Here is a 12,330-nt window from a genome sequence, read left to right as displayed (position 1 = left end):
TCCTGCCCAACTTCCTCAGTTTGAGTCGACTATGGTGACTGCTTTCTTAATAAAACCTTGTTTGCCCTTCTGTAATCCAAATAATCTTATCTTTGGTTGCAGAAGAAACAATAGGACACTTTGTTGCAAAGTCTTCTGGAGCTTTGAATTGCACTCTGTTACAGAGGACCAAACCAATTCCCGCCCCATTCCACTCTTCGTCCCTCCCGCGCTCCCTGGCTGCAACACCAAGTGATGAGTCTACATGCCGTTCCAGGTTCTACACAGGGCACCAGGCCTTGGGGAAAGAGATCCATACGGCTTTTTATAAAATCACTATGTCCTTATTTATGTTCCTTTCTCCATCTAGGACCCTGCCCTCAGATCTCCACTGATGAATTTCTTTTGGTTATTCAAAGGCCCTTCCCAATACCATCTCATTGGGAAGGTTAGATGCTCAGTGCCTTGCTATGATAGTTTAGCCTTTTTGAGATCTGCAAGGAAGAGAAAGGTAAAAGTGACGAGTAGCCAACAAGGAGGCAAATAACAGATCTTGTTTGGAAGGTGGGTGGTGTGTATTTTCTCCATCAGTTTATCAGTTGACCATTAAGAGCCATTAGAGACCATTACCGTCATAGTCTGAGTGTTTATAAATGAGTGTAAGTCAATTAGCAGGACCTTGAGAGAGAGAGAGAGGGAGTAGGGACCTGCTATGAAGAATTTAGCTGCTTAGAGAAATCAGATGTTCTAGATGGGGGACTATCTGAGAAAGGTATTTATGTGAGAACACATTTTAATATCAAGTGATAGGAATACAGAGAGCTGCTAAGAGTGTGGGTCATGATGAAGTGTGTGAGATGCGTGTGTCTCTGTGCTCGCGTACACATCTGCATGAAGATGGTGTAAGAAATAAGTTGGCCCCAGGGGTCTGGCCACCTGGGAGAAGGTGTTTTTTTCTGTTTGTTTGCTTGTTTTTTTGGTGAGGTTTAGTGTCACACTCTAAAGTATTAAGTGAAGAAAAAAAAAAGCATAAATACAGATCACTAGAAGTATATATATATTTCATCCTTCAGAAAGCATGTACTGGGATGAAAGTAGAGATATAATTCTACTTTAAAAAAAATCAGTTCCTGTTTGTACATTATGCTCAGCGAATAGATATTGAGAAAAGTTGAGATCTAAACGTGTCTAAATATGTATATATGTGTTTGCGATTAGAACAAACTAGTTTTCTGAGACATATACATTGTTAGCATGAGGAGTCAGTATGTTCAGAACTGCTTACCACACAGAAGAATAGCAGGTGCATATCTTCACAATAAATAAAATTCAATTTCTATTCATATAATCTCTATTACGGGCTTAATAAAGCATTTGCATACTGTTGAAGGAGAAACGAGAAAGAAATTGAGTAAGATGCTAGGAGGTTTAGCAAATCAGAGATAGAATTTGAATACATTTGGAAAAGATATTTGTATAATTAGTCTTCCTAATCTGGTATCTATGGAAACAAACATATATTAATACCCAGAATAGATCATCGTGTCTTTGTTAATTTAAGACAGAGCCCATCTCTTCCTGACACCACCACAGCTTCAGCGCCTAAAGCTCAGGTCTCCTCTCCGAAGGTCAGCCCTGGACCTAAAGGAAGATGACAGAGTCTTGGCATTTGATCAATCTGAGCACCCCCTTTCCAGACCGTGTGAGTCTGCTGTCCTCTTTGCAGGTTTTCCAAAGGCTAAAATACGAATTTCAGCCACCTGCTTTTTAAAAAACAAAAGGACAAAAAGTTCCAACAGGAATCATATCAGTATGGGTAAAAGAAAGACTCAGTTGCAGGTTAGGTAAACTTAACAGGTTTCCCTGATGGTCCCTATGTCTTCATTCGCCACACAGATGTTAGAGCTGGCAGTCGGCTTACAGAGAACAGGTGGAAGAGGGAATCCCAAGACGGCGCTCCGCTGGTGAGGGGGATCTACAGCTACAGTCCCTGATCCTGATCCCTCCAACTTGTGGGGTGGTTTGTTGGTGTGAGTTTTACGATTTCTCCAGCACTGGAAGGCTGCCACGCAAAATAGCCCCTGACCACCTAACAACTGGTAAGTCAAAACATGAGATAGAATTTTCTCTTCCCATCATTAGCAAGCAATGAAGGGATGGTGAATTCAACCGGACTTCCAGCAGCAGGGAGATTTTGAGATTGTTGCTGCCAATACAACTTTGTTTGGACCTGTGCTAATGAAAACTAGATGCACCCTCAGGAATTTAAAATATATGTATTATTCAAAGAAAACGAAAACAACATAGCTCATTTATCTATCTTTTCCTAAAACATGTTGTTTAGGGCCTTTTCCGTGGCGCAAATGACCAGTCTAAGATGAAAGAGCAAGCTATTCTATGCTATCCTGCAGGTTCATAATGATGATAATGTGTGTGTGTGTGTGTGTGTGTGTGTGTGTCTGTGTGTGTGTGCGCGCGCGCACGTGCACGGGCGCGCGTGTGAATGGTGGTGGAGGATACAGAGCATCAGATACTTGCCTTTAGGGTTACCATAATTGATGATCATTCATTATTTTACTCTTAAAAATATTTATTGAATACCTACCCAATACTAGCACTCTTCTAAGCATTGAGGATACAGCAATGATAAAACAAGCACATTCTCTGCTCTTAGGAAGACTGTATTCTAGTGGAAGTACCAGGTAATAAATGAATAAGCAAATATATATATGAGTCGGCAGGTGCTGGGCAGTGCTATAAGGGAACAGAAACCTGGGCAAGGGGTGAGAAAGTGACCAGGGTGTCTATTGAATAAGGATGGTCAATGAAGGCCTCTCTAATTAGGTGTCACGTGAACAGAGACCTGAATGAACTGAGAGAACCAGACCCGTGAGCATCTCAGGGAAGACCGAGAGACTAGTAAGTGTGAAAGGATGTGAGGAGACACTTGTGGGAGGGTTGTTATTAATCTGTCAGATTCCAAGTAAGTTGTTTCAGGAAAGTCTGCTGTTTGATGAAGGCTGGCAGCTTTGTAAGGGAGTTAGAACTGACTCAGCATTCTCGCCCTGGGACACACAAAAGGTCTCATGTTCTGCCAGCTGGTAATGCGTTCCCACCCTTTACCTTCCACTCCCATTTCTAGATTTACGTGCCTCAAATACAGTATGAACAGAAAAAATACACAGATAAGACCTGCACACAATGAGGGGCTTTCTCAAAAAGGGATTACGCGGATCAAAATGGAGCAATCATAGGAGATAAAGAATACAAGTCATGACATGCAGGAAGCGACAGTGAAGATGGCTTTGCATCTGTCACATCTGCAGATGATAGGGTGATAGGATTTCTGAGCCCTTCCCAATACAGGGCACTGTGCCCCTATGCTGTGAAGGAGGGAAGGTGAAAGGAATGCATAATCCATGTCCCCATGGAGCTCATGCCTAGTTCAAGTGACAACAGCCCTGGTGTTTCTTCAAGATGACTCGGAGGAGAACAGCCATTGCGATCTCTGACGTCAGACAGAAAAAAGTTCAGAGCCCAGTTCTACCACCTATAATCTGTCAGACCATAAGTGAGCCTTTCAACATGGCAGAAACTCAGATTTCAATAGGGTCTTTATACCTACCTCTTAGGCTTGTTGTGAGAATACCTTAGTTCATGTGCATAAAGCAGCTAATACCGTGCTAGGTGTTTCCTTCTGGAGTGGGAAGGTTATTCACTCCTAGGAAGCCCGGGATAGCCTTCAAAATGGCCTTTGCATAATGGGCAATTTATAGTGTCATGACTTAGTAGTCATCAGACGCCTGGATATACTGATGCAGTACAGTGCGAATGGGCTTGGTGTGGCTTGTGAACTTCATGTATAGCTATGATCATGTCTGTACTTTAGGTACTTTTGCATTTTAAATCAGTCTTGTCATGTCTGTCTGTGAATTATTTTCATTAAATGCACCCATCCATTTCCACCTAGAACACATAATCATTAAATCTTTTGTTTGCCAAAGAAAGCTCCGAACATATGCATATAATGAATTCTTACATCTGATTAATTAGCCATCTCACATATGTTAAGTAAAATTTACTGTAGGCTAAATCCTGGACATATAAAATCAAATAAAATTGAATTGGATCCTACTTTCCAGGAAAACACACTCTAGTCATGGGGCAGGAGATGTAAACAATATTTGCAACACACTGTGATAATCACTGATACAGAGATACCCTCACTTATCTTGGAAGCACTAAGGAGGGATTTACTCCATTTAGGTGTTGGCAGTGCCTGAGGGAGTCTGAATTTCCTTTTTTTTTTAAAATTTTTATTGGAGTATGGTTGGTTTCCAGTGTTGTGTTAGTTTCAGGTGTACAGCACATGTACATATACATATATCCACTCTTTTTTGATTCTTTTCCCATACAGGTTTTTATGGAGTATTGAGTAGAGTTCCCTGTGCTGTACAGTAGGTCCTTATTAGCTATCTATTTTATATAGAGTAGTGTGGATGTGTCAATCCCAGAGGTGAAAATGGAAATCATATTTGGAAGTATAAGTGCATATGTTAGGTAGCGGAGATTAGCCTGGAAGGGTTTGTGGAGTAACTGTGGAGAAAGGGGGGGCGAGAAGAAAGGAAAGTTGATGGAGGAACCGGAAGAGCGAGAAAAAATGAGGAAGGAAAGTGATGAGAGAAGAGAGATCAACTGCTGAGAAGCTTGAAGCCATCAGCTCCATTCACCCACGTAATTTCACTGAGGACCTTCTGTGCCCCTTACATGGCTTAATGCTGGAGACGGAGAACTGAATGTTGTGTGACCACAGAAATGGCTGTCACTGACCTCCTAACTCTACCTTGTTTTCCTTGAACACATTGTCACATCAGTGACAAGGGAAAATCTTGCCAGACTTCTCTGACGCAGAACAAACCTTTATTTTATCTGTTAAGTTTTCACAAGGAAGGATACGTGAGGTAGACAGATTTGGAATCCATGGTTCCAAAACATTTATATAAACCAGAAAGTGGATGTTACAAGATGCTACGAGAAGTGAGGGTGAGCTTTCAAGCTAGCAGGGTGATGCTTTGGGCATCTAAATAAGTATATATACCAACTATGTCTATCTTATCAGAAACATACATAAGTATTATATCAGTCAGGGTTCTCCAAAGAAACAGGACAAACAGTATGTGTTTTATAATATGGAGAGAAAGAAAGAGATTAATTTATTTTAAGAAATTGACTGATGTGATTTGGGGGACATGTCTGACATTTGCAGTGTAGGCCAGCAGTCTGGAGATCTAGGGAAGAGTTGATTTTTCAGCTCAAGACTGAAGGCAGTCTGGAGGCAGAATTATTTTACCTTTGAATCTTTGAGGACCCTCAGTCTTTGCTCTTAAGGCCTTCAACTGATCGGATGAGACCTACCCAAGTTATGGAGGGTAATGTGTTTACTCAGAGTTCACTGATTTAAATGTTAATCACATCTGAAAAATACCTTCACAGCAACATCTAGTCATTTGAACAAAAGACTGAGCACCATAGCCTTGCCAAGTTGACACATAAAATTAACCATCACAGATGTCTATACAGTTTTAACCCCTTGGAAGAGCTTATGAAGAGCCATGGATGGGAACAATTCTCTAAACTGGTGCTGTATTTTAAGGCAGTAGGCCGTAGGCTGCTAACAGTGATGCAGATGGAGCTAACAATCAACACTTACTGAAATTCCATTTATTCATTCATTCTTTTGATAAATATTTACTGAGACCATCCTGTTTGTCAAATCCTGTCATCTGAGAGAAATCAATATGCTATTAACCTGTCCCAAGAAGCTTACAATTGGAAATAAATACCAGAGCTAGAGTAACCCTTAGAAATAATTTAATCCAGAGGAATGGAGAGACTAACTCCTGATCATACAGTGTGTGAATTGCACAGCTGGAGTCATGATTCAGAACGTCTGATTTCCACATAGTGTTCTTTTCCCTGAATGAGAATTCAGACACTGCCCGTATTCCTGGGCTTAACTTCATATACCAACCACGGTGTAAAACTCCTGAGAATGTCTGGATCTCATTGCATAATCAGATGAGTCACATTTGAATTTTGGGAAGTATGATAATGTGTAGAATAATCCAGAAAAGCAAGTAGACTCTCTTATCTCCTCCTTAGGTGGGTTTCTAAACAGCAGATCTTTTTTTTTTTTTTTTTTTTTTTTTGCGGTATGTGGGCCTCCCACCGTTGTGGCCTCTCGCGTTGCAGAGCACAGGCTCCGGACGCGCAGGCTCAGCGGCCATGGCTCACAGGCCCAGCCGCTCCGCGGCATGTGGGATCTTCCCGGACCGGGGCATGAACCCGTGTCCCCTGCATCGGCAGGCGGACTCTCAACCACTGCGCCACCAGGGAAGCCCTAAACAGCAGATCTTAAACGCAAACAATAAATGGAGTTTTACTCTTCACCTCACCACTGAGAAATACGGCAGAGAGGGAAGAGCTGGAAGAGCAGCCCTGTGACTCCAGCACAGTGTTACAGGAAGAGGGTCCTCCATGGTAGTGATGCCCTCCTTCTGTGTAAGCTGTAGTGGCTGGTGTGAATCTTGTTTTGCATTCCTAACCAAGGAACCAATCAGCTCAGGCTTTTGGAAGCATCTACCCTGACTGCATGACTCATTAAAATTAAAACAAACAAGCAAATGAACAAACAATTAAATAAATAAATTCTCATTTCCATCCATTTATAACAAGCTCTCCATCTAGAATTTAGCGTCTTCTGAGAAACAAGAAACTTAATAAAACTAAATGAAAATGCCTAGCACTGTTTTTCCAATTTCCTGTGTCATTCTTGTTAATCTATTTTAAGGAGGTTTTATTTATCTCTGAGCAAAGCGGGAATAGATGTTTCCTCTTTAGAAATCAGCCCAGGTGTGTTCTGCCCCACTGAAGTACTTGCATGCTCTAACATCAGAGGAGACAGTGAATTGTGACAGTGAGGTCACCCTGTCCAGAGGCAGGCGACTTCTTTTGCTGGTCAGCCTCTGTGCAGTGCCTTAATGAAGAATGGCCTCAAGCGTAGTTCAAAGATAGAAATAGAAAGGCAAGATTTCATTGTTATCGTTTCCAGAACTAGCTGTTCAAATACCCATCAAGCATTATGATTCTCTCTCGATCAATATAAAGATGAGACACAGATAATTCAAGCACTCAGACTGATGGCTGTGCAAAACCTCTGGCCTGGCACTAAAGAATAGCTTCTTAAAAACAACTTATAAAAGCTAGGTGCCGACTTCATCCAAATGCATCCTGTCACAGTCCTCTCCCAATCTCAGCCACTCTCTACCATCACGTCAACTGAAGACATTATCAGCAGAGAAATTGGCCTGCCACTGTGACCTTATTCTCTAGGACTATTTCTTGTGAGTGATATTTTCCAAGCTTTTACAGATCTATCATTATCTTGTGACATTCAGCATGATATCTTGGCATTTGGAGCTCTCCCCACATGCAGTGTCAATAAATCAGGCTTCGTAAAGAAGGTGCCAATTGTGTTGGTTCTTGAAAAGCAATTAAAAATTGGGCATGAAGCAACGGTGCAGTTCCAGGAGAAAAAATCATCATTACTCTGCATTTGATACAATTAACCCACCACTTCCTCAACTCTCATTTAGTAGCTGGAAACACCAGATAAGCATTGTGATGTTTACAAGGTGACCATGATGTAAGTAAAGATAGATGTTAATTTGATTAAAAGAGTGGGGCTTCTTTGGGTCTTTAGTATTGTAGATTTAATTCTTTCTTAAAAAAAAACATAAAACAAAAAACTGGAGTCATGATTTGTATCATATATATCTGCCACTGGTGTTCAATGCACTATTCTCCTAGTAAAGAGGAGGAGAAATTTTTGAGATTCACAGAGATGCCGTCTTTAGTAGCTCAGTGAGAAGCAGGAATATGCTCTCTGCCTTTAGCTATAGAACCAGATATGAGTGTGAGGTGATGGAAACCAGGAGTACTCTAAAGACACACACTTTGAAAATAGGTTTCAAAATTGGTCTTGTTGGGCTTCCCTGGTGGCGCAGTGGTTGAGAGTCCGCCTGCCGATGCAGGGGACGTGGGTTCGTGCCCCGGTCCGGGAGGATCCCACATGCCGCGGAGCGGCTGGGCCCGTGAGCCATGGCCGCTGGGCCTGCGCGTCCGGAGCCTGTGCTCCGCAATGGGAGAGGCCACAGCAGTGAGAGGCCCATGCAAAAAAAAAAAAAAAATTGGTCTGCTTTGTGTTTGCTTTATTTTGTTTAGTACACCTCAGTCTGAGGAGCTCTTTTCCTGGAACAGTGAAATAGGTTTGCTTATTTCCTTATAGTGTGTGTGTGTGTGTGTGTGTGTGTGTGCCTGCCTGCACACGTGTATGCTTATTTGCCCTTGCATATCTGTGATTCTTGTGGGAAAGGAAGTCATTTTTCAAAATATACAATACGCAGAACAATTGTTAATAGAAAATGGAGAACCTAGTCATCTACTCCAAAAACCGTGGACTCCTTTAATCTCCTTTTCTCTGTAAAATGACTTCCAGGACTCTGGCTTCCATGAACATCTCAAATGTGTACTTTGTACAGGGATTTGGCCCATGAACTGTAGTAAGGCCTTCTCTTACTCAAGCCTCCTCTGCTCACCGAATTTCATTTCTACTTCATGATCCAGTGCTCCCATTGTGGACATCTAGTAATGCTGCTACACCAACTAGTTCACTGATTACTCACACAGGGTCTTACCATCTCCTCAGGCCCACCCACCTTCCCCAGGTCCACTGAGTGACAAGTTACCCTATACTGCCTCACTGAATATGGAAACAGATGCAAATAAGAGACAGTCTGTGTTCTTTGACCTTCAATGCTAGGTTTCTGCCTAGGATGATTCAGAAAGAGTTCCATCTGTAAGAAAGCCTAGTGGAATTTCATTTGCCATTAAAATAAATCGATTCAGACTAGGGTGTGGCCAAGAATTAAGCTTCATTTAAATGAACCCACCGCAGACCACGATAAAGACCTTGTCTCATACCTAACGATGTGACCCGCACTCTGTACATTTGAGGGCACACCTCTGACCAAGGCACTTGTTTAGTGAACAGCTCCTTTGGCAAAAGCCACAGGAGCACATCAAGTGCAAGGTTGGCAGTGTGACTACAGGAGAACGTTACTTACTTTTTTTTTCTTTTTTAACATCTTTATTGGAGTGTATTTGTTTTACAATGTTACTTACTTTTAAAGCTTCTGCAGTTTAGCAGGCTTGGAAAAACCAATCCATATTACAGAGAATTTTGTCCACATAGCAACGGAATGGATCGGGTGTCTACACTGAGAAGTGTAGAGGACATTGTGCTAAGTGAAATAAGCCAGGCACAAAAAGACAAATACTGTGTGATCTTCCTTACATGTGGGATCTAAGAAAGTTGAATATGTAGAAGCAGAGAGTTGAAGAGTGGTTACCAGGGGTGGGGAAGTGAGGAAAATGGGGGATGTTGGTCAAAGGGTACAAAGTTGCAGTTATGTAGGATGAATAAGTCTAGAGATCTAGTGTACAGCGTGATGACTGTAGTTAACAATGATATATCAAAGACAGGACATATGCCAAGAGCAGATTTCAGGGGCTCTCATCACCCACAATAAGCAGTAACTGTGTGGGAATATGATACGTTAACTGCTTATTACTGTAGTAATCTTATCACTATGAATATGTGTTGTACACAAGTTTATACAATTATTATTAAAATAAAATATTTTTTATAATGTGGGCCCAGAGAATGTCAAAAATTTCCTACAAGCAAATCTTCCTTTCTTTCTTTCTCTCTCTTTCATTTCTTCCTTCCTTCCCTCCTTCCTTCCTTCCCTCCTTCCTTCCTTCCTTCCTTCCTTCCTTCCTTCCTTCCTTCCTTCCTTCCTTCCTTCCTTCCTTCCTTCCTTCCCTCCCTCCCTCCCTCCCTCCCCCCCCTCCCTCCCTCCCTCCCTCCTTCCTCCCTCCCTCCCTCCCTCCCTCCCTCCCTCCCTCCTTCCTTCCTCCCTCCCTCCCTCCCTCCCTCCCTCCCTCCCTCCCTTCCTCCCTCCCTCCCTCCCTTCCTCCCTCCCTCCCTTCCTCCCTTCCTCCCTCCCTCCCTTCCTCCCTTCCTCCCTCCCTCCCTCCCTCCCTCCCTTCCTCCCTCCCTCCCTCCCTCCCTCCCTCCCTTCCTCCCTCCCTCCCTCCCTTCCTCCCTCTCCCCCTTCCTTCCTTCCTCCCTCCCTCCCTCCCTTCCTTCCTCCCTCCCTCCCTCCCTCCCTTCCTCCCTCCCTCCCTCCCTCCCTCCCTCCCTCCCTCCCTCTCTCCCTTCCTTCCTTCCTCCCTCCCTCCCTCCCTTCCTTCCTCCCTCCCTCCCTCCCTTCCTCCCTTCCTCCCTCCCTTCCTCCCTTCCTCCCTCCCTCCCTCCCTCCCTCCCTCCCTTCCTCCCTTCCTTCCCTCCTTCCCTCCCTCCCTCCGTCCCTCCCTCCCTCCCACGGCTACAGTATAAAAAAGCACCAGAGAGAAGATTTAAGGAGTTAGAAGAAAATAGATCCTCCAAAAGAAATAAGATTGTCCAAAGAGAAAAGAGATTTGGCAAAGGAAAATGGCTGTACTCTCCTATTTCACAAACATGAGAAGAGTTTTGTAAATTATCTGTATATTTATGCAAAGATACAGAATAGAGTGAATAAAACTGATGGCTACTGTTTGTTGAAGGGACCCAAAAGTGAGTAGTGGAGAGAGCCATGCTGTTCCCTGGGTTGTGGTGATAAGGGCAGGAGGTGTGTATAAAATAAGCTCTCATGGTATCAGTTAAGCTAGTGCTATGAAGAAGGAAAGTAACCTTTGCCAATCTCTGTGAACCCCTCATTGGGTTAAACTTTGTCTTTCAATTAAGATTTTTGATTTAGCCCTGCTTGTATTTCTAGCATTCCTGGGAGTTCTAGCAAAGAGGGCATTTGGAGATGCTGTCCTGGCCACAGGAAATTAAAATATAATCTTGGTAGATGCACTGGAAACTGTATTAAGACAGATTCTATAATTTTATGGTACATGGCCACTTTCTGGCACTCAGATCTCACGTAGGAGCCAGGGAAATTTATTTAGAGGCAGTGACATTCTCTCAAGGGTGACATCCTGAATTGTACCCAGGCAATAGCAATAAAAATATTTGATTCAGATACAGCACAGTTCACTCTTGAATTTATAATTTTAATTTGAAGGTTTTTATCGCAGTGAACAAGCACCCCATATCTAGCGTGTGAAAGCATATGGTAACGTCTCTCACACAGCTTCTGGTCTCTCACAGGCTGTAAGAATTAACAACAAAACAATAACTTGTTGGTGTTTGGATGGTTTACACAACTCTTTCACGTGTATCATCCCTTTAGACTTTCAGAATAACCTTATGTGGTAGGCAGTGCATGGAATATAATTACATTCTTTTTCCAGGTGGAAACTGAGATCCAAGTAGGTTTACCAGCCAGCCCAATATCACATCATGGGTTGGTGACAGAGCCAGATGACAGGTCCATATTGTGGCTGTCAGTTCCAGTGCTCCAATCATTCCACAGTGGTGCTATGACAGGGCTCGTTTTCTCAGTCCCCCCCAGAGAGTAAATTTAAAATTGTTCAAAGCCCGAAGACCACATGTGCGTATCTCTAGAAATAATATGAAACCGAGAGACTGGAGAAAATGCATCCTACTACACAGCCAGGCTTTAGGGACAGTGGAAGCAGCTCTAAAGCCAAAAAGGAAAGCAAGCTGAGGCCCTCACTTGAGCTGGGGAGAGAGGACAGTGCTGGGTCTGCCTGAGCTGAGAAAGGCACTGAATCATCTGCAAATATTACATTTGAAGACAGAAGAATGAGTCTCAGTGTTCTTGATTCTCTGGAAAGTTGGTGGATAAATGGTCTCATTAAAGAAGGATCTAGATCTACCCTGCTCTCAGCCTCATGCCATCTTCTCTCAGCCATGTTGCCAATTTCCATTATCTTGCGCAGATTTGAAGCTGCTTCTGCACTAGAAGTAGCTGCTGACCTCACAGAAGCACCAGCTTCCTTCCAAATGTGAATATGATGTCTCTTCATGGTGCCATGACTTTGTTTGTTGTCATGGTGCTGGTAGTAGCAGGCTGAAGTACTTGGGGGTATGAAAGAACACTAAAGGACTAGGTACTACCCAGCAGGACAGCCCATGGCCGTAAGAGTGCTGAACTACTAAAATAATAATAAATAGCTAACTTTTCTCAACAAATGTTTACTGAGAGCCTACTATGTTCCAACCACTGTTCAGAGGACATCACACGTATCTGTTAATTTAATATTTACAACAAC

The sequence above is a fragment of the Grampus griseus genome (assembly GCF_964374135.1).
Source record: "Grampus griseus genome assembly, chromosome: 15".
In the NCBI taxonomy this organism is placed as follows: Eukaryota; Metazoa; Chordata; class Mammalia; order Artiodactyla; family Delphinidae; genus Grampus; species Grampus griseus.
This window is presented reverse-complemented; position numbering follows the sequence as displayed.